Source organism: Scyliorhinus canicula, chromosome 5 (genome assembly GCF_902713615.1).
Source record: "Scyliorhinus canicula chromosome 5, sScyCan1.1, whole genome shotgun sequence".
NCBI lineage: Eukaryota > Metazoa > Chordata > Chondrichthyes > Carcharhiniformes > Scyliorhinidae > Scyliorhinus > Scyliorhinus canicula.
In genome coordinates, this window is record NC_052150.1 from 2,424,060 (window position 1) to 2,442,398 (window position 18,339).

Below are 18,339 nucleotides of genomic sequence, written 5' to 3' on the forward strand. Positions count from 1 at the left end.
TAACAATGATTGCAGCGTTAAATATTTACTTTTCTTACAAATTACATGAGCGAACTTTCTCTGGTGAGTTTAATGGACGATAATGTAGAAGCGTTCTGAAACCCAGGAGAGGTTAGATACATTAGTGTTTTTGCAAAGTTTACGATGGGGAGATGCAAATTGTCTCACGGCTTGTGACAATTCACAGGGTCTCTCTCCCGTGTGGAAAGTTGATGATTTGAACATTAATAATGATATAACAACACCTTTTCTTCACTAAAATCCTGTCCTACAAAGGCTGGTAGAAGGGCTCAGTTTGAAGGAGCATCTTGAAGAAGGAAAGAGTGGGAGAAAGGATTGTGAAGTGAACGTTAGAGTTTTGAAGTGAGGAAACCAAAAGCAGACAGCTAAAAATAGAGAACGGTAATCTTGGGTTTCTAGTTGTGGAGCAGATGAGAGATGCAGGGAGGGGAGACCTGGAGGAATGGGAAAATAAGAATAAACATGGAAAAATTCAGACATTCCCTGCTTCTGAGATCTGGCTTGATGGGTGAGTGGGACTTGTGGAGAGTTTGAATACAGGCAGCAACGTTTTTACAGAAGGTGTAATGCAGGAGACTGGCACAAAAAGAGAAAATGCTGGAAATGTGCAACGTTTATGGAGAAAGTCGATGCAAATCCTCCTCGGGGCTGAACAAAACGTTTATCTGCTGACTATGCTGCCCTCCACATTGCTGTGGAAGCTGAAATATGACATCGACAGCATCCAATTTTCCTCGTAAATGGTGAGGACGTCACAACTTATCTGCAAAAGTTGCCACATAATGTTTGAATGATGTTCCGTGCTCATGAGGAGAATTTCACATTTGCGTGTTATTTGGGGACTTGCGTGTGACATTCCAAGATATTGGATATGTGTGACAGCCAGACATTTATAAGCACATGTGCGGAATGGTGACAAAAATAGGTCTCCTGCTGAAACAGCCGAAAACGGGTGGCAGCTAAGGACATCAAACTGAATTTCCTACTTTGTAATCATGTAATGAGAAATCTCTCTGGGAATGCGTTCTTAACTTCAGACATGAACACTCCCTATTTACTGGAACAAAGCAGGTAATGTTTATAGGAACTTACTGAATGAATAATAATTAATTTAATTAATCTTCATTTTTATTTCAGAAGAGCCACAGAATTCAAACCTAGAATCATTTTGCTTTCATCGTCATTCCTGGTTATTCAGATTATGCAAAAAGACGTGAAACTTTGAATGCTTTTTAATTACGCACTACATTAACATAACTGTACTGAAGAGCATTGTTATTATCCTTCCCAAATGATTGGCTGGAAAACATTCTAATTAAATTACCACATTTGTTTGGCTGCAATTAAGAGTTCACATTTGGTATCTCTGTCTATTTGGAGATTAGATTCCTGAGAATTAAAAAAACACGACTGTTGTGTTTCCATGGCGATATATCGCTATGTTTGGAGAACAGGAGGACAACCTTGCTCACACTTTTACTCCCAGAACAGTCTCACACACCCATGACAAATGGTGAAACAGCAAAGGCTCAAATAAAGAAACTAGAGTAGCCGCAAAAAGATAAGACACTATCCTGTGTGAAAGCATTCTTTATGAAAAATGGCTTCAGCATTCGCTGGCTGGAAACCTCTCAATTAATCTTTAAGAAGAAAAAGACTGGAATTCTCAAACCCTGGGGGGCGGGGGGGGGGGGGGGGGGGGGGGGCGGGGGGGGGGGGTTGTGAAGCAGGTCAGGATCACTGTGAAGCAGACCGGGAGGAGAGTGAAGCAGATCAGGATCACTGTGAAGACCGGGAGGAGAGCAAATCAGGATAACTGTGAAGCAGACCGGGAGGACAGTGAAGCAGATCAGGATCACTGTGAAGACCGGGAGGAGAGTGAAGCAAATCAGGATCACTATAAAGTAAGTCGGGAGGAGAGTGAAGCAGATCAGGATCACTGTGAAGACCGGGAGGAGAGTGAAGCAAATCAGGATAACTGTGAAGCAGACCGGGAGGACAGTGAAGCAGATCAGGATCACTGTGAAGACCGGGAGGAGAGTGAAGCAAATCAGGATCACTATAAAGTAAGTCGGGAGGAGAGTGAAGCAAATCAGGATCACTGTGAAGCAGACCGGGAGGAGAGTGAAACAGATCAGGATCACTGTGAAGCAGACCGGGAGGAGAGTGAAGCAGGTCAGGATCACTGTGAAACAGACCAGGAGGAGAGTGAAGCAGATCATGATCAATGTGAAGACAGGGAGGAGAGTGAAACAGGCCAGGATCACTGTGAAGCAGACCGGGAGGAGAGTGGAAACAGATCAGGATCACTGTGAAGAGAGAGGGAGGAGAGTGAAGCAGATCAGGATCATTGTGAAATAGACAGGGAGGAGAATGAAGCAGATCAGGATCACTGTGAAGACTCTGGGAGGAGAGTGAAGCAGATGAGGATTACTGTGAAGACACTGGGAGGAGAGTGAAGCACATCAGTATCACTGTGAAGCAGACCGGGAGGAGAGTGAAGCAGATCAGGATCACCGTAAAGTAAGTTGGGAGGAGAGTGAAGCAGATCAGGATCACTGTGAAGCAGACTGGGAGGAGAGTGAAGCAGATCAGGATCACTGTGAAGCAGACCGGGAGGAGAGTGAAGCAGATCAGGATCACTGTGAAGAGTCCGGGAGGAGAGTGACGCAGATCAAGATCACTGTAAAGCAAGCCGGGAGGAGACTGAAGCAGATCAGGATCACTGTGAAGCAGATCGGGAGGAGCGTGATGCAGGTCAGAATCACTGGGAACAGACCGGGAGGAAAGTGAAGCAGATCAGGATCATTGTGAAGACCAGGAGGAGAGTGAAGCAGATCAAGATCACTGTGAAGCAGACTGAGAGGAGAGTGAAGCAGATCAGGATCTCTGTGAACCAGACTAGGAGGATAGTGGAAACAGATCAGGTTCACTGTGAAGAGACCGGGAGGAGAGTGAAAGAGCTCAGGACCACTGTGAAGCAGACCGGGAGGAGAATGAAGCAGATCAGGATCACTGTGAAGCAGACCGGTAGGAGAGTAAATCAGATCAGAATCACTGTGAAGCAGACCAGGAGGAGAGTGAAGCAGGTCAGGATCACTGTGAAGCAGACCGGGAGGAGAGTGAAACAGATCAGGATGACTGTGAAGCAGACCGGGGGGAGAGTGAAACAAATCAGAATCACTGTGAAGACTCCGGGAGGAGAGTGAAGCACATCAGGATCACTGTGAAGTAGACCGGGAGGAGAGTGAAGCAGGTCAGGATCACTGTGAAGACTCCGGGAGGAGAATGAAGCAGATCAGGATCACCGTGAAGTAGACCGGGAGGAGAGTGAAGCAGGTCAGGATCACTGTGAAGCAGACTGGGAAGAGAGTGAAGCTGATCAGGATCACTGTGAAGACTCCGGGAGGAGAGTGAAGCAGTTCAGGATCACTGTGAAGCAGATCAGGATCACTGTGAAGCAGACTGGGAGGAGAGTGAAGCAGATCAGGATCACTGTGAAGCAGACCGGGAGGAGAGTGAAGCAGATCAGGATCACTGTGAAGCAGACTGGGAAGAGAGTGAAGCAGATCAGGATCACTGTGAAGCAGACCGGGAGGAGAGTGAAGCAGGTCAGGATCACTGTGAAGCAGACCGGTAGGAGAGTAAATCAGATCAGAATCACTGTGAAGACTCCGGGAGGAGAATGAAGCAGATCAGCATCACTGTGAAGCAGACCGGGAGGAAAGTGAAGCAGATCAGGGTCACAGTGAAGACTCCAGGAAGAGAGTGAAGCAGATCAGGATCACTGTGAAGCAGACCGGTAGGTGAGTAAATCAGATCAGAATCACTGTGAAGCAGACCGGGAGGAGAGTGAAGCAGATCAGGATCACTGTGAAGCAGACCGGGAGGAGAGTGAAGCAGATCAGGATCACTGTGAAGCAGACCGGGAGGAGAGTGAAGCAGGTCAGGATCACTGTGAAGACTCCGGGAGGAGAATGAAGCAGATCAGCATCACTGTGAAGCAGACTGGGAGGAGAGTGAAACTGGTCAGGATTACTGTGAAGACTCCGGGAGGAGAGTGAAGAAGATCAGGATCACTGTGAAGCAGACTGGGAGGAGAGTGAAGCAGATCAGGATCACTGTGAAGACTCCGGGAGGAGAATGAAGCAAATCAGCATCACTGTGAAGCAGACCGGGAGGAAAGTGAAGCAGATCAGGATCACTGTGAAGACTCCAGGAAGAGACTGAAGCAGATCAGGATCACTGTGAAGCAGACCGGGAGGAGAGTGAAGCAGATCAGCATCACTGTGAAGCAGACCGGGAGGCAAGTGAAGCAGGCCAGGATCACTTTGAAGAGGCACAGAAAGTAATTCAATTGTCCCCATCATCACAGTGCAGGCTGTAACTCACCCTGGGTGAGCAAAACATTCATACATTTGCACCTAAACATTTGTGATGTTAAAAATAATACTGCAGATTTCCAGCAATGTAGAAAACTAGAGAAAGTCAGTGGGTTGATTTTTTTTTTAGAAATGCATAATTTTTATTCCAGTTCAGAATATCTGGCAGTGTTCAAATTTCTTTCCAAGGAGTGAGATGGAGTCAGGAATCAGAAATATTATCTGAAATCACCACTGCTCACAGTTCGATTTTGACAGCCTAGAAAATAAATTCTAAGCCACAAAACAGAAAGATATTGGAATAGAAATTCTGCTTGGGGCAATAACACAAATTGTATGGTAGAACACAGCTTGCCTGTTTTACTTCTACTAACATTGACAGGTCTCAATACTGGACAGGCAGCTAACATATCCTTTGCTTCCTGCTACAGTGTAAGACCCCATTTTAAAAATAATAATAATCTTTATTAGAGCCACACATAGGTTTACATTAACACTGCAATGAAGTTACTGTGAAAATCTCGCAGTCACCACATTCCGGCGCCTGTTCGGGTACACAGAGGGAGAATTCAGGATGTCCAATTCACCTAACAAGCACGTCTTTCGGGACTTGTGGGAAGAAACCAGAGCACCCGGAGGATACCCACACAGACATGGGCAGAACGTGCAGACTCCGCAGACAGTGACCCGAGCCGGGTTCCTGGCGCTGTGAAGCAATAGTGCTAACCACTGTGCTACCGTGCCACCCAGTGTCTAACCCATTGTGCATGAACTTCTGCAGAAATTCTCCCAACTTCCAGCCTAACCCCTGCACAAACCACCCTCCCCCCACAAAAAAAAACCCTTCACATTGCAGGCTAAACATTTCGGTTGACGACTGGGAAATCTCAGCAGATATTTAAACCATTATCTCTAACCCTACACAATATCACACATTTGTTTGCTGCTGCTTGCAGGATACCCTAAGATAGCCATTTTCTGCTGTCAATGATAAAGTGGTACTCTTGTAGTGAACTACAATTACATTAAATATATGGGAGGAAGAATTACGAAGCTATAGTGAATGGAAGCCCATAAACTGGACCACAAAAAAAATTCTATTAGCATTTGGTATATCCATCTTAATTGATTGTAGATTGAATCTGGGTTAACCACCGTCTTTTTCTCCTGCTTCCTTTTAATTGTTTCTCTCATTTACTTCAGCTGGAGCTGCCACTAGATAATAGGGATAAATCTCCAGCTTTTATTACTCACTTTTATTTTCTTAGCAGAATATTTAAATCGAGTCCATAACTTTTCATCTGAAAGTCAGAGACCAGGAGGTGTAGTGGCACTGTCACTGGGTTGATAAACAAGAGGCCCAGGGTAATGCCCTGGGGATATGTGTTCCAATCTCACCGCAGTGATGACATTTGAGTTCAATAAAGAAAATCGACCGATGACCATGAGGGAATCAGCAGTCTGTAGTGGGGTAGATAGGGAGGAGTAGGCTCTGCTTGGGGTTAAATTGGACTGTGATATTCCACGCCTCCTTGCTCTTCACGTCTTCAAGGACGCCCTGGGAGTTTGATACAGTTAAAGGTTCAGCTTCGAGGTGCAAAGGATGCTTTTGGTTTTGCTGTCATTATGCTCCAGGAAGCTAGTTTGTTGTAATATTTGAGAATTAGCATGGATTGTAAGGAATTACATTAAATATTGGCACAATTTCCTTCTTATTTCTTTCTGATTCTCTGAGTTCAGTAACATTTGGTATTAAAATTATAATACGCCAGAAAATTCTTTGCCTTCAGCAGACCTCTGTGCAATGCTGTAAATCTCTGAACATATGGCTCCTTATAGAATGCTCACTTTGAATAAATTGGAATTTATAGATTTGCCAACGTCACTGAACTTCAAATCACGATTAACCTTTTCAACACATCTTCAAATATCAGCAAGTTCATGTGGGCCTGGGTTTCAGATGGTGAATGATGCTCCTGAACGTGTGTGCTGGGAACCTTAATGTTCCCAACTGTACAGTTCAAGTTTCCCAACATGGTACTTTGCCAAAGAAACATACTTTCTCACAAACACTTGCTTTCTGTTGTTAACATTAATGCGTATTATCAAACAAAACACAAAAATCTGGAAAGATAGAACATGCCAGGAAAATAATAGAATAAGGTTTCAAACAAAGATTGGCAGGTATTGAGAAGAATTAAGTTAGAGAGGGAAGGGTTGCCCAAAGAGTGGTACTTCACCATTTAAATGACTTACAACATGCTTAATGCAAAGCTTCAGATTGTTCAGTAACATAGTAAGACAATTTCTCAGACAATAGGAAGAAACTCCTAACAATACAGACGGACAGCAAGACAAAGCCAAGCTGCGGTCTCCAGGGACATTTTAACATCACCATATTGAGCTATGACCGCATACTTCTATGATTTGAATTAAATGCCTAACTGGAAATTTACTCAGCAAAGTCTCGGGGTAAATAGACTAACTTTCTGGTGGCAAGCCCACAGGACCATGTGGGACGCTGATTTCACTGTTTCCCAATACTACCGATTGACTTTATTGGAGAGTAAAATTGGATGGGAGTAGAAACATTTTGGCAGAATCTCCCCAGAGGTGGAAATTATCCACCCCACCAATTGGAAGGAATGATGGGAAGCTCACCCCTGCTCGGACTGGCTCCGACCCCCTCCAGCCACCACCCCCCCCTCCTGCGGCCCCCCCCCCCCCCCCCCCCCCCCCCCCCCCACCCCCCCCCCCCCCCCCCCCCCCCCCCCCAGTGTAACATGTTGAGGACAATTAACTGACAGGAGCTGGACCATCCCCCATCTGCCACCTGGGGAAGAAGTCCCGCCTCCGAGAGCTGCCGTCCAAACCTGGACTTTGCCCAGCGCCTATAAGATTGCGGCAAGGTTAGGACCGGGCGGGTAGGTCACAGGAAAGTCTCCCGGAGAATTTTATGAGTCTCCACACTGCAAAACCTTTCTCTGGGGAACTGTAAAATACTGTCCCATTGCAGCCAATCCCATCAGTGCTCAGGCCGGCTGGGAGAGTTTCAATTGCTCCCATTTTGGCGGGCATAAATATCAACACTTCACCTGATCCTGCAGGGTCCTCACCTGGAAAACTGGGGTAAACGTGGCTCCAGAATTAAAAACAGTCTCAAAACCTAAAGCAAAGCTACATCTATAGATCTGGCTTCTTATCATTTCCAGCAAAGTGTAATATGATCATCTCCAAATTCTGCAGCTTCCCCATCAAAGACCGGGTTTGCTCCTTCCAAAAAGCTTTAATATCGTTGTGATTTATTTGGATTTGAAATTGATGTCGTGTTCAGAACCTTGCAAGGATAATTGATTTTTATATTTCAGTTTTGCCCTTTTACGAAAGGTCCCCAGATTACTCCAGGCTATAAGACGGTTCTTGGATTTGCAAATAAGGTGCCCATATACTCAGGCGATACTAGATTTCTGCTTTGATTTATGACTCTGGAGTCTATTAGACAGTATTACCATTCACCAAGGAGTCATTGACTGATTATGGTTAAATGTTCAGTCCACGCAGTGGTCGGTGCATCTGGTGGAAGTAATCTGATGGTTATAACAAGCTGTAGTTCCAGTACGGACAGGCACGGTGTGAACATATCTGCTGCTTAGATATATCTGAAATGAGGTTCAACACAACCAGACTGACCTTGACAACAGCTGCATGAAACAATGTTTTAAAAATTATTTATTTTTTTCCTCCCAAAATTAATTCCCTTGAGCCAAGATGCCAGGGACTCACTTTTCCTGTGTGAATATCACGATATTCCAGCAAGAAATACACTTGAAAGAATGACAAACTTTCCAATTAAACACTGGCTAATTATGATGCTTCACAACATAAGAAACACAAGCCACCAAGAGTATAGGAAAGTAAATAACTTACAATTCTGGAGAAGGCGTGAGAGAAACTCCTCAATTCTAAAAAATCTTCACTAGTCAATCCTGCCAAATTTGGGAATTCCAACAGCAACCATCTTCAAAGAGGATTTCTGTGACCCTGATCATAGACTCTTCTCTTGAAAGCCTAAATAATTAGAAGATTGACACTTTTAGAGTTTGCTTCTCTTGTGTAGCACCAAACATACAGTGACAAAAAATAAGAGAGGAGCTGCTGAGACGGTCCATTGACACACCATGGCAGGAGGCCCTGGAACATTCTCAGGACACTTAGGCCATTTAGTATGGGCCATTTTCCAATCCACCAAACTGAAACATAAAACAGTTGAGCAATCTACGAGCTCAGGTTATTCTGCATCATCACATTTGGCACCAACGTTTAGACTTCTTTCCTGGGACGCTGCCCATACCCACAATGCATCAAATGGGAAGTGGCCAATAACTGAGCACCTCCCCATTTGCCGTTGCCAGAGTGAGGAGTCCAGGCTAGTACAGCCGACTGCAAGGGAGGCTCCGAGCCTCCAATGCGTTACCAATGGAAGCACTGCTGAGGCCAAAGCAGCAACGTAGCAATGGGGGCAGCCTCAGTGTCAAAGCAGCGGCAGAGTCATCAGGAGGCTGTGGAAATCAGAGACATCAGTTTCCTCGCACAATGTGGAGTTGTTCAAGGATCAGTTCAATCTCAAACCTTCTGTAAAGCAGCCTCCGCTGTGAAACTGCCTCCTCTTCCTATTTTCCAGAGTGCGGACACAACAGAAGGCATTGCGACACAGGCAAGGTTACAGTATGCTCACAAAATGCCCATTAACTATCTCATCAATTGGATTAACCATCTGCTTGCAGCTGAGAGATTTTCACCAATGCTAATGCGTTTCCACATCCAGAAAGCACATGATTAACCAGACACACATTAGACAGTTAGGGTGAAGCTTTTAACTCTGGAATTTATCACCCTCACACCCTTTAAGCTGCCTGTGTGTAACTGCACAAATTTCAGCCGATAACCCTTATTGCTTTCCACTTCACACTCTTCATTACAACACAGCGGGCAGGTTGCTGCTTGAGAAAGGCACAGAGCAGTGAAAACCCTCAGACTGGTTCAGGGATGAACTCTGGAACATTCCTCTCTGATCCATTAAGGCAATCACACATTTCCCAAGAGAACACAGTGGCAGAAAGTCCCCTCAATACCCCTCCAGCTTCGAGATGTAAATGTTGGTCACACTCGTAAACTCTCTCCACCCCCATGGACATACCTGTAACAAATCTGAATCTGTTTATTTGGACTGTATAAAAGCTGCATAAAAGGCAGTCAACCTATCCCAGGCACGTTTCCCTCCATAACAAAAATTGAAAATGACTCTTGTGCATCTCCTCAAATCCTCCTTAATCCAACCTTTGACCCAGCGATTAAAAGAGAATCAACACAAATCAAGTTTCTATTATCCATAAATCAAAGTGTATTGGGAGTGGGCAGGAGAGTGGCGTTGGGGCCAGAATCAGATCAGTCTTGATCTGATCAAATAATGGTGCAGGCTGGAGGGGCTGAATGGCCTCCTCCTGTTCCTAATTCATGTGTCGACATATGTGTCGATAAATGGAAAGAGAACTTGTTATATTCCAATCCACCCAAACTGAAACATAAAAACAGTTGAGCAATCTACGAGCTCAGTTATTCTGCGGCATCACATTTGGCACCAATGTTTAGACTTCTTTCCTGGGAACTGTAAAATACAATTAGTTTGTTGCTGCCAGCACTGAATTGATCCTTATAATCTATTTGAAGAACTTAAAGTATTGAACGTCCAGTGGGTGGTCCAGCTCTGATTTCTTCAATGTACTCGCAGTGTATGGCGAATACTGCGTAAATATGTGGCCTTACAATTATATAGAGAGAGAGAGAGAGACAGAGGGAGAGAGACATAGAGAGAGAGATAGGGAGAGCCAATGTTTATCTCATTATTTGGACAGATGCCATTTCTGTACACTCCCAATAAACAATATGGTTAATCCTCTGATGTAGGAATGGAAATTAATGAATGAAGTGATAATGAATAAGCGAACAGTATTCGCTAATGTTTCATCTTACCCATTAAAAGTAATTAATTTCCATTTTAGTTGAAACTTGAATTTAAATTATTTCCAGCCAATAATTCTGCAGTGTGCATGTTGAAATAAAGTTAGACCTTTGTTGTGTGAACTTAAATGCAATTGTGATTCCATTAATTGAATTATCATAGTTTTTTATAATATTGTAGGGTTGTCTCCATTAACGACTAACAGAAATATGCTCTTAAACCAGAATCTAAAGACTCCACTGGCCATTAGTCTCAGGAATCAAACTGTCTAATGGATCCAAGCCAATAAGATGCACGTTTCCTTGACAGCCCGATGTGAAATTAATTTGGACAACCTTAATTCAGTTCCCAGTGGGCACCGACCCAAACACTGAATTACCCAAAGTTACCACTAAATAGTTCTAATTTATCAATGTCATTGGTTGACGTGGGGAATGGATGATGGCTGTCACACTGATTGTAACAGCCCGTGCAATACTTCAGCTAGAGACAGCTTGGGGTATCTGAAATACTCCCCACCTACTAGCCCATAATGGTAACACTAGAAATGTTGCAATAACCCTCTCTAAATCAAATTTATCAAGCAGAATTAATAAAGCAAGATCAAAACCAACAGGATATTTTAGTTTAATTCTATAAATTACATAAATCATGTTACCTCTTTAAAAACAAGGAAATTAAGAAGATTTTTACATTTTTCTTCAGTATTTGAGATAGAAACTGATATGTTCTGTTCCTTGAGCGTACGTCAGATGTAAAACCTGATAATTTGGCAGTGAAAACTACGCTTGTGTCTTTGAGGAAACAACATGTAAACCCCCCCCCCCCCAATTATCCTTTGTTAACCTCAGTGCAGCAAGAAGACAACGAGAAAGAAATGCTCCCCCCCTGAGTTGTATCACTCACTCTTTGAAGCTCAGCTGACACAAAGCAAGATCAACAATGCAATTAAACAAAATTGTTAATCAGACTATTAATGGTCCTCAGGAACAGAACTAATTATTCACACAGGTAACAGGGGAGGCGGTGGGTTAGTGGTATTGTCGCTAGACGAGTAATCCAAAGACCATGGATAATTCCTTGGGGTCCCGGTTCAAATCCCACCGTGGAGGAGAGAGAGAACGGTGGCACAGGATGGGACTGGATTTAAAGAAGTAACGTTTCAAGAGATAGTAATTTCACTGTAAATATTTTATGGTAGCACAAGTGGATAGCACAGTCCAAAGATGTGCAGGTTAAGTGGATTGGCCATGATAAATTGCCCTTAGTGACCAAAACGTTTAGGAGGGGTTCTTTGGTTACAGGGATAGGGTGGAAGTGAGGGCTTAAGTGGGTCGGTGCAGACTCGATGGACCGAATGGCCTCCTTCTGCACTGTATGTTCGATAAAAGCGCATAGCAGAGCTGAAGGGATAGTAAACAGAGATAAAAGCAAATTATTGCGGCAGATGGAATACAATGTTGACAAATGTGAGGTTATCCATTTTGGTAGGATAAACAGCAAACGGGATTATTATTTAAACAATAAAATATTAAAGCATGCCGCTGTGCAGAGAGACCTGGGTGTGCTAGTGCATGAGTCACAGAAAGTTGGTTTACAGGTGCAACAGGTGATTAAGAAGGCAAATGGAATTTTGTCCTTCATTGCTGGAGGAATGGAGTTTAAGACTAGGGAGGTTATGTTGCAATTGTATAAGATGTTAGTGAGGCCACACCTGGAGTATTGTGTTCAGTTTTGGTCTCCTTACTTGAGAAAGGACGTACTGGCGCTGGAGGGTGTGCAGAGGAGATTCACTAGGTTAATCCCAGAGCTGAAGGGGTTGGATTATGAGGAGAGGTTGAGTAGACTGGGACTGTACTCGTTGGAATTTAGAAGGATGAGGGGGGATCTTATAGAAACATTTAAAATTATGAAGGGAATAGATAGGATAGATGCGGGCAGGTTGTTTCCACTGGCGGGTGAAAGCAGAACTAGGGGACATAGCCTCAAAATAAGGGGAAGTAGATTTAGGACTGAGTTTAGGAGGAACTTCTTCACCCAAAGGGTTGTGAATCTATGGAATTCTCTGCCCAGTGAAGCAGTTGAGGCTCCTTCATTAAATGTTTTTAAGGTAAAGATAGATAGTTTTTTGAAGAATAAAGGGATTAAGGGTTATGGTGTTCGGGCCGGAAAGTGGAACTGAGTCCACAAAAGATCAGCCATGATCTCATTGAATGGCGGAGCAGGCTCGAGGGGCCAGATGGCCGACTCCTGCTCCGAGTTCTTATGTTCTTATGCTGGAATCTAAACAAAAACAGAAAATACTGGACAATCTCAGCAGATCTGACAGCCTCTGTGGAGAGGGAAGGCAGCTAGCATCTCGAGTCTGGGTGACTCTTTGTCAAGGCTGTCAATGCTTTAACAGAGAGTCATCTAGACTTGAAACGTTAGTTCCCTGTTCTCTACACAGTATTTGGGACTTGTGGCCTTAGACATGGCTGGTCAGGGTCTTTTGAGGGTCTTGTACAATAACACATGAAATAAATTGTAAATATGGGAAGATCACAGTTTGAATATATGAATATTAATCATTCCTATTATCCAACTGAGCTGTGGAATGTTCACTTACTGAACTGCAAAAGGGTCTCAGGGCATTCCAAAAATAGGTCCCAATTTTGAATATTGCCTCAAATGTAACTAAAAGAAATCAAAGCTGTAGCTTGGTCATCCTCAGTGAAAAGCTACAAGACACTGATAAAGGAAGCAACATCCAAATAGTGTTAGTATTCCATAGAGACAAGCTGCTCCCCACAAGCAGTGCTCAACTTAATGTGATAACGGGAAAATACAACACAGCGAATGGGAAATGGTCTGCCAGAATGGTTTTACAATTTGTGTATTATGAGGGTTTTTTTCTGAATTCAGGAAGCAACTTCTCAGACCAATGGTGATGATTTTAAATGGAAGTTACCCATTTAATAAAATAAAGATTTTTTTAAAATTACACTTAAAGCACAAGGACACTTTGACACCATTCATAATATTTCTCAAACATTTCCAAACAGATCTTGGCTCAAATCACTCAAAGCTAAACCCCGTTAAATGGTAGCAGTCTTTATAGATTTTCTAATCTATATAATTCAAACAACTTTATCACACATTGCCCTGCTGCCCTGAGGGTGCTCTCTGATGGTGACAGCAAACATTGTCCAGGTCTGGCCTTGTCTACACATTGTCTCCTTTGAGATCTAACCAGCCAATTCCCACACAGTTTCCAGCTTTTTTAAAGTCTGTTTTTCCCCTTTGACCTTCCCTATCTCTTTTTTCCTACAATAATTTGGCAGTTCCAGAATCCCAGAATTGATCAATCCCTTTATTTAATGTATAGTTGCTATATGTTAAAAGGGACACTTACCCTATCTTTCCTCATTTATTTACAAACTTCCAACATGCATATGTTCTCATTTGAAATACAACAGCCAACTTCAAACCACTTTTTTTGTTGCCTTATGTTGCCTGTCAGATGCGCCAGCGTCAGGTGTGGGGGATTCAGAATGGCTGCCGATTCCAGCACCTCCGCATCATGGGTGTTCGCTGCCCCCCAGGCTAGACAGAGGTGAGGTCAGAGTGAGCTCCAGAAGCAGCACCATCACCCGCCGTTGCCAGTCATGGACACGCGCCCTAGTCTGAGCCATGGTTCCAATTCCTTCATCCACGGCACACAGAGACTGGGTCATGTCCCTAAGTGAGGGAGAGATGTACCTCCCTGCCTTGGGCGGGACCGTCTGGACCCATGGTATGTCCCTATCTGACTGGCCAAGGGCAGTTAGTACCCGGCCAATGGTCTTGATTCCCCCTGCTGTGACCCTTTGTGAATGGGCCAAGCTCTGGAGAGCCCAGCAATTTCCATGTGCGCCCGGAAACGCCCGCCTGAGACTGGGCTGCCCTGTACTGTGCCTCAGCCATTGTCAGACAAGTGTGTCCCTGACACATGGCTCTGAAATATTACCCCAGGCTTTCCACTGCGACCTTTCCACTGCGACCTGGATGCCAGGCATTGTGGGCAACATCTCCGGTGCCTGAAGGTGGATGGGCTCCTCCAGCTGAACGTGCAGGTGCTGGATAGCTGCTGACCACCCCCCCCCCCTCCCCCCCACCCCACCCCTCCCTCCTGCAGATTCTGACTGTACCTCTCCATCTGCACCGGTGATGGGATCATGTTTTCCAGAGGCGTAGCACGTCTCTGGGTGACAGCTGTTACCTGAGATCGGACAGCCCTCCGACTGTTCTGCCTCCATCTGCAGCATATGTGTATTGCATACCGGAGGGTGATGCAGGAGCCTGATCACTAACATTACCCTCCCCCTCCCCCCCACCACCCCTCCCCCCGAGGTGTTAGTCTCTGTGATGGTGGAAGGTGCAGGTGAAAGCAGTGGCGAGAGTCTGTGTCCTCCCCGCACTGAGACTCTGGGTGTGCTGAGGACCTGGAATGGAGCAGTGACCCCGGACGACTGGTCTCATCTAACGGTGATCCTGGAAAGTCATATGGGGTGAGATTTTGTGAAGGACTCACTTGCTACAGGGACAGAAAGCATTTACAGTGCAGAAGGAGGCCATTCGGCCCATCGAGTGCACCGGCCCTTGGAAAGAGTATCCCACTTAAGCCCACACCTCCACCCTATCCCCGTCACCCAATAACCCCTGCTGACCTTTTTTGAACACTACAGGCAATTTAGCATGGCCAATCCACCTAACCTGCACGTCTTTGGACTGTGGGAAGAACTGGAGCACCCGGAGGAAACCCATGCAGGCACAGGGAGAACGTGCAGACTCCGCACAGACAGTGACCCAAACCGGGAATCGAACCTGGGACCCTGGAGCTGTGAAGCAACAGTGCTAACCACTGTGCTACTGTGCCGCGCAAATATGCATTGGACTCTCACTTGTTTGGCACCTGCCGACCTCCATCACAGCCACTGCCCTCTCCTTGGTCACACCAAGTGCCCTTTCCTCAGATTGGGAATTTCTGGGTTGCCCCCTCCAGTCCTCTGGTGTTTCCAGCTATTGTGGAGCTGCCTTATCCTTCGGGACACAGCAAGGAAACAGTGAGATGCGGGGAGACGAGGTTCACTGGCTGTCTATAATTGACCGCATGTGTGTAAAAGGCTCCTGGCTAAAGAGGACAATCCATGTGTTGGGGTTTTGTGGGTGGTGGGTTGTCACGGAGATGCAGGTAGGTGGGGTGTTGTTGGCCGCTCGGGAATTGGGAGGTGATGTGAGGAGTGAGAAACGGGAGTGATGAAAGTGGACAGATGTGATGCCTCATCTAAGCTGCCCAAAGGAGGTCGTTTATCTTCTTTCGGTCTTGCATGTGGGTCGTCCTGTCAAGGCTGGCAGTACTGCCAGCCTCTGCCACCTCATCCCAGGCATTGTTGAAAATGGTGGGCTTGGGTCTCCAGCCCACCCTGGGAAGAGAGCATCCTTTCCCCTCTCCTCAGCCACATCCAGCATTCAGTCGATCTCCGACTCCCAGAACCTTGCGACAGGTCTGCGCATGGCCGTCTTCTTGGCTGGAATGACAGCTGTGTTGAGTGGAGAGTTTAAAAGCTGCTCCGGCCTGTCAGGTTCTGAACGCAAATCCCGACCCCAGCGAATCAGATGCCACAGGGACCGGCAATCGGTTTGGCTGCACATGGAAAACATGCTGGACCATTTTCATGACCTGAATTACTCCTGGCCGGCGCTCCCGGCGGGAGTGCGCAGTTACCGTGATTCAATTCCAGTGGCTGCACTTGGCCTCCAGCAAAATATAGACAGATTGGAGAGTTGGGCAGAGAAATGGCAGATGGAGTTCAATACAGACAAATGCAAGGTGATGCATTTTGGAAGATCTAACTCAAGAGCGGACTATACGGTCAATGGAAGAGTCCTGGGTAAAATTGATGTGCAGAGAGATCTGGGAGTTCAGGTCCATTGTACCCCGAAGGTGGCAACGCAGGTCGATAGAGTGGTCAAGAAGGCATACAGCATGCTTGCCTTCATCAGACGGGGTATTGAGTACAAGAGTCGGCAGGTCATGTTACAGTTGTATAGGACTTTGGTTCGGCCACATTTGGAATGCTGCATGCAGTTCTAGCCGCCACATTACCAGAAGGATGTAGATGCTTTAGAGAGTGTGCAGAGGAGGTTCACCAGGATGTTGCCTGGTATGGAGGGTGCTAGCTATGAAGAAAGGTTGAGTAGATTAGGATTGTTTTCATTGGAAAGACGGAGGTTGAAGGGAGACCTGATTGAGGTCTACAAAATTATGAGAGGTATGGACAGCGTGGATAGCAACAAGCTTTTTCCAAGAGTGGGGGTGTCAATTACAAGGGGTCACGATTTCAAGGTGAGAGGGGAAAAGTTTAAGGGAGATGTGCGTTGAAAGTTTTTTACGCAGAGGGTGGTGGGTGCCTGGAATGCTTTGCCAGCGGAGGTGGTAGAGGCGAGTACGATAGCATCATTTAAGATGCTATCGTACGGTAAGATTCCCGTACCAGCCTCCCCGGACAGGCGCCGGAATGTGGCGACTAGGGGCTTTTCACAGTAACTTCATTGAAGCCTACTCATGACAATACGCGATTTTCATTTTCATTTTTCATTTTCATTTTCATTTTCAGATGCATCTGTACAGATATATGAACGGGTGGGGAACAGAGAGAAGTAGACCTTGGAAAATAGGCAACAGGTTTAGATAAAGGATCTGGATCGGCACAGGCTGGGAGGGCCGAAGGGCCTGTGATGGAACCATCAATTCACCAGACACGTGTTTCCGATGTGAATCTAGGCTTTAGTCGACTTACTTCAGAGCCAGCCTGTTACCTGTCGATGAACTCGTAGTGACCCAGGCTGACTCTGGACACGGGTACTTATACAGCTGCACTAGGGGGAGGAGTCGTGGGCGGAACCAAGGGTGGAGCCCAGTACAAGTTTCTAAGTGCTCCCAGCGCTACTCCCCTTAGTGGTAGGATGGCGCTACTGCGCTTACAACAACAGTGTGAATTAACATATATATTACCATATATTACATTCACCACAGCCTGTTCCTGTGCTGTAATTTTCTTTGTTCTTTGTTTTTGGAAAGTCCAGCCCAGAATTTTAAAACTCTAATTTTCCAGACACCTCCCTCCTATTTTGGAAAATTGACCATCATAATTCAAAAAGATCACTTAATCTTCTCAACCGCTTTGTGCAGATTGTTGCTCACCTCTCGATGAGAATATAATAGTGATATTACAAAGGACAAAAAAATTAGAACTATTATTTTCCTGAAAATTCTCTTAACTCATCTGGTTCACAAATGTTCTGCCATCCTCACCTGGTCTGGCTGGCATGTGACCCCCAGACTCTCAGTAATCACCCTTGACATAAAGTCACCCTTTAGCTGAATGTGGCATCAAGGCGGCTGAAGAAATCAGTGGAATCAGGGGAAAACTCTCCACAGGTTGGAGTCACCCCCAGTATAAATGACGATGGCTGTAATTGTTGGCTGTCAATTTTCTCAGTCCTGGAACGTCGCATTTGGAGTTCCTCAGGGTAGTGTCCTTGACACAACCATCTTCAGCTGCTTCATCAATGACTTCCCTCCAAGATAAGGTCAGTAGCGGGAATGTTTGCTGATGATTACATAATGTTTAGCACCATTTGGGACTTCTCAGCTACTGAAGTTCGAGCCCATATGCAATATGATTTGGACAATATCCAGGCTTGGGCTTATGAGCAGCAAGTAACAGTCTCCAACAAGAGAGAATCTAACCATCTCCCCGTGGCATTTAATGGCATTACCATTATTGAATCACTCACTATCAACGCATGGGAATACCACCACTTACAACATCCCCTCCCCACATCACCCTGACTTGGAACTTTTCTGACTCTGCACTGACGCTGGGTTAAAAT

The 18,339-nt window shown here is 45.4% G+C and overlaps 1 protein-coding gene across 5 annotated transcripts in view; it reads right to left on the minus strand.

Moving 5' to 3' along the window:
• Positions 1–18,339, minus strand: part of LOC119965741 (cadherin-18-like) — a 787,515-nt gene that overhangs the window by 470,120 nt on the left and 299,056 nt on the right. For 4 of the 5 annotated variants that reach the window (XM_038796509.1, XM_038796505.1, XM_038796506.1 and 1 more), the window contains one exon: positions 8,331–8,471. The exons of the other annotated variant lie outside the window; for it this stretch is intronic. The gene's annotated coding sequence lies outside the window, so the exon portion shown is untranslated. The remainder of the gene's footprint in view (positions 1–8,330; positions 8,472–18,339) is intronic. 5 annotated transcript variants of the gene reach the window in all.